At 36.5% G+C, this 4,694-nt stretch overlaps 1 long non-coding RNA gene across 1 annotated transcript; it reads right to left on the reverse strand.

Moving 5' to 3' along the window:
• Positions 1-851: 851 nt before the first annotated feature.
• On the reverse strand, positions 852-3,447 carry LOC127958768 (uncharacterized). Its single transcript, XR_008154151.1, has 4 exons — positions 3,287-3,447; positions 2,890-2,957; positions 2,739-2,782; positions 852-1,275 (listed from the first exon to the last, which is right to left on the reverse strand). It is a non-coding gene; the product is annotated as an uncharacterized LOC127958768 (long non-coding RNA).
• Between the last annotated feature and the right edge of the window lie 1,247 nt (positions 3,448-4,694).

Here is a 4,694-nt window from a genome sequence, read left to right on the forward strand (position 1 = left end):
TGTCACGTCATACTTGTCCATATATGGTAATTACAGTACAGCTACGGCCGGAAGTGATGCAACGTTTCAGGGTAAATAACGGTGAAATAAACTTGTTACTTATCAAATTGTGTTTTATTAACACCAACCCCTACCCCAACCCTAAACTTACCATTACAATACTGCAAATACAGTTATTAAATTAATTAAATAAATATTAAATGACGCAATATTGATGTGCGCATGTCCAGTTGCCGTAGCTATATCCCATTCCGTTCTAGTCTTTCTCGTCGAGTTGACTTGCGGGTATCATGGAATTACGTGTGATTGGCAGGTCTACAGGGCCCTTTTGTTTCTTTACTATGTAGTAGAATATTAAAAATAATTATTATATAATTTATATATAAATATAAAATTCACTGAAACATATTACAGTGAAACATTTTTTCCAAGTCCATTGGTTTCCATAGCATGAAGCAGAGGGTAACTAATATTAAATAATTTTTTGCAGCTGTGCACTGTATGTGAATTAAATAATTCAATATATCAAAATATTTCATTTTTTATTACAAAATGAAAATTACTGTCATAGTTATTCTAGCATGCAGTAATTTTTATAAGAGGTATGTTAATCTATTAAACATAAAATACTTATGTAACATTTGCAGGTATGTGACCCAACAGGCTTTAAATAAAAAACTTTTTAAAGCCTTCCTCTCTTTTTTTTACAAACCAGGAGATGCAAGTCTGCCATCAGGAAACATATTATTTTCTTCCCTTTAAAGAAGCCTCCCCTCCAAAAAAAAAAAAAAAAACTAGACTAAATGCAAGGAAACTTATAATAAATTGGCAATTACAATTATGACTATAAATAATAAAGTAATTCATATCTATTATTGTAATCAAACACTTCAAACATGAATACAAAACTTGAGTGACAATTTAGTAGCTTTTGGAGTATTATTTGGTATTCATGAGCTTATGCTCACGGACAAGAAACTTAAGATCTCGCAAGGTACACTGTTAAGCAGTTCAAGACCAATGCAAAAAGTTTTTAAAAAGACAACTGTAAGAGACTAAACACTAAAAGAGACTGGGTAATGTGCAAAAACTTTACTGAAGAACAAACAGCAAGAAAAAACACTCAAAAATAAACTGCATTGAAGGGTGCTTGATGAGTCCAGGTGTCTATGGTGACTATGTTGTCATGCTGAAAGCTGGTTGGGATGTGGGGACTTTGGCACAATGTGTTGGAATTCACTCGCAGGCTCCCATGTGTCATCCCAGGTTTTGCCACTGTAAAACATCATAAGTGCACATAATGTTATTAGAACACAGAGCAAAAATCAAGATCACTGTCAGGTTTATGATTAATGTCTGGCATATTTTCATTTTACACAGTTTTATACTTCTATAACGTTACATCTCTTTTTTCTCAAGTACAAGGTCTGGCAGCTTTATTTACTAGTGTTACTAGTTACTTTTAATATTACAATTTTCCATACAGTTCTTGTACACTGAAAGCAATGTACTTAAAAATTTAGTGATTTCAAATTGTTTCTGATAAACTGAGGGATTAAGTTATATTAGTGGGTTGAGGAAAATCTCCTATTTGTTAGGAGAAAAAACACTCTTGGATTAGTTGAAAAGTGGCTACTTCTGACGTGTAGAGGCAGAATAAGTTTAGAAATTTCAACATGTTATCATATTGTGTTCCAAGCAGATTTGGCAGTTCTACCAACTCTGGATAAGGGTAGTGGTTTGTTTTTGTGAATTGTGGGGACATTTTATAGGCGTAATGTTTTTACACTGTACAAACTGTATATTCTACATTAGCAAACTGTATATTCTGCCTCTATAGCCAGGGACACACTTAACAACTAGCTGAAACATTCTGAGTTCAACACACAAAGACAGTTTTCTTTGACTAAAGCACATTTAACAAGTAATTTAAATGCGACAGTAAACACTGACTAAACGCAACTGGCTATGACTTGACACACTAGGGCATGATCAGTCGTAAGTATTAAATTACAGTCATAACAAGCCTTACAATCCTTAAATGTGTGCCTGGCTTAAACCTACCCATCACAGGAAACTGTCAGCATTTTTTAATAAAAAAAAAAAAAAAAAAACACTGTTAAGTGTGTCCTCATAAACCATGTTTATATTGTAATACCCATGTCATTACACACATTTGTGTCTTTGTATACAACCATGTATACAAGAACGCACACACAAACACACTTTACATACTATAACTCTTTTTTTATGTGAATGGCACCCGCACCAATCCCTTTATTTGTTTTTTCTGTCTGATCCTCAGGATTGCAGATCTAGCTCTTCCCAATGCCTCTAGCTCATCGCTATTTAAATCAGAGTACTGACCATCGACCTCACACCAGTTTTTCTACAGGCTACCTCAGAGGATTATTTACTGCCAAGATCTGGGAGCTTATAACAAAAAAATCGAAGTTACTTTTTCACATTTATTGACTGACAGCTCTCCTGTCCTAATGTTGAGAGAAATAAAGTGCTAAAGAGGTGTTGTGTGCGCTGTGTTAACATGATGGTTGTTGTAGCTCTCAGTCCTGCAGAGTTTAGCTCCAACCCTCATAAAAACTCACCTGCCTGTAGCTTTCTAGCAACCTTTCAGACCTTGATGATCTTGTTCAGGTGTGTTTGATTGTATTGGGTCATGGAATGGACTAATCCATTGCATTGAAATGGAATTAACTAGGAAATAAAACATGACTTACCACACAGTGCAAGGCAACCAGTGAACTTTCAATTCAGCTTTCCCCTACACAAACACAAACAAACACAAGTAATAATTTAACTTTAACTGTTTAAGCAATCACTGGATATTACCTTTGAAAGGCCAGCACATGGCCTAATAAGACATTTTACCTCATTTATTCGTTCCCCATTTATTTTATCAAAAAGGAAAACCTTCTGCCTACTACATTTTTGACAACCTGAAATAATGAAAAGACAAGTTTTTTAAGCCACGAATGCCATCATGCTTTATAGCTGAATCACACAAGCCCATATTTATAAATTCACATGTGAGGAGATATGCAGTCTTTTCCATTCGTGTCAAAGTGAATTTGTTCCTGTTTTTGTCAATCAAGCAAAATGTACAGGATTGGTTTCCCAACGCCCTTGGACATTGGCCACTAACACAGAGCTAAATAAATATGTAAATAACAAAATACTGTGAACTGGCTATCAATGATGAAGTCAGCTTTGACTGGGAGCAATTTTATTAATAGTGTGGAGTAAGTTGTACCATGCAAAAAGTTACCTTTTCTTCTGTTCTTTACCAGTGGCACCTCCTGACTCAAAGGCTTGGAAATGGAAGAGGCAGATGGATATGGAGGAGAGACAGGGGTGGTAGAGTTTGACGCGGTAAAGGTGTTTAACCTTCTTTTCCTCTGCCGCAGTGGAGGTGGAAGAGGGGAAGAAAGTGAGGGAAGAACAGTTGTAGAAGTGGCAGAAGGAGGTTGGAGAGAGCGAGCAAGACACAGGAACAAGATTGAGAACAAATACAGTTTCAGGCTGCTTGGTGAGGCTCTCCGGCCGCTCCGCGGCGACGTTCTCCGGCCGCTCCGCGGGGACGCTCTCCGGCCGCTCCGCAGGGACACTCTCCGGCTGCTCCGCGGCGACGCTCTCCGGCTGCTGGGCTGTGGAGGTTGCTAAAATACAAATTTAATATGTACATAGTAACAAAGAAATATACATGTATTATAAACAAAAACATTACTCTTACCTTTTGTTAAGATAAACTCATAAGCCCTCCGCATCTTCTCCAAAAACACTTTGGTGACAGGAGTGGGGTGCAGATGCGTGATAATATCTGCCACCCACTTATTTGAAGCCCTTTTGTCCTGTTTCCCAATAAATAAAATTGGCTTGTATCTGACAGCCTCAAGTTTCAGCACCTGAAATGAACAAAAGCAGTTATTAAACTGCATTAGTTATTACACACATTAATTAGTTACAGTACACCCACTGATGTATTAGAAACATCAGTACTGTTAAATAAATTTCATTTAATGAAAAACAATGCAAGAAAATGAGCCATAACCCGTTTCATTAAGATTATTTTAGAAGACACATTACTCTTGAACTGTATACAATCGATCATCAATATAAGGTAAGGACAGAGGTACTGCTAGTTTCTGCCATTGCCATCATGACTTACTTAATACTTGACACAGAATACAATTTAGTAACTCTTTAACAAAATGTATAAGTAAAGATGGATTCTTCCATGTATGAAATAAGATGTATGTAAATATGTTTGTAAAGGCCAGATCATATTAGTATGATATTTAGTATGTCAAAAACATGGCCTTTTGGTTTCACTTCACAATAATGTATGAAATATGAACTTTTTAACTTACTGCAATACGGGCAGAATCAATTATACGCCCAGCATTTCTGCTTTTAAGGACAGATTTCCCCCACTGGCTATCCAGTGATGCCACTTTTTCTTTTATTTTGTTTTTGGTGGACAGGCTTCCAAAGCAGACATGACAAGTTTTCCTGCTTGCCTGATTGGGAGTCTGGCAAGAAGGGCAGGGCCTGAATTTGGGCCTTGTCATGACTAGACAAGAAATATACACAAAAACAAACAACAGATGGACAAACTGTTACGATAAAGAGGATTTTTAGGAACTATTAAGAGAACTGGAAGGATGGTCAAATAA

Source organism: Carassius gibelio, chromosome B5 (assembly GCF_023724105.1).
Source record: "Carassius gibelio isolate Cgi1373 ecotype wild population from Czech Republic chromosome B5, carGib1.2-hapl.c, whole genome shotgun sequence".
NCBI classification, from domain to species: Eukaryota; Metazoa; Chordata; class Actinopteri; order Cypriniformes; family Cyprinidae; genus Carassius; species Carassius gibelio.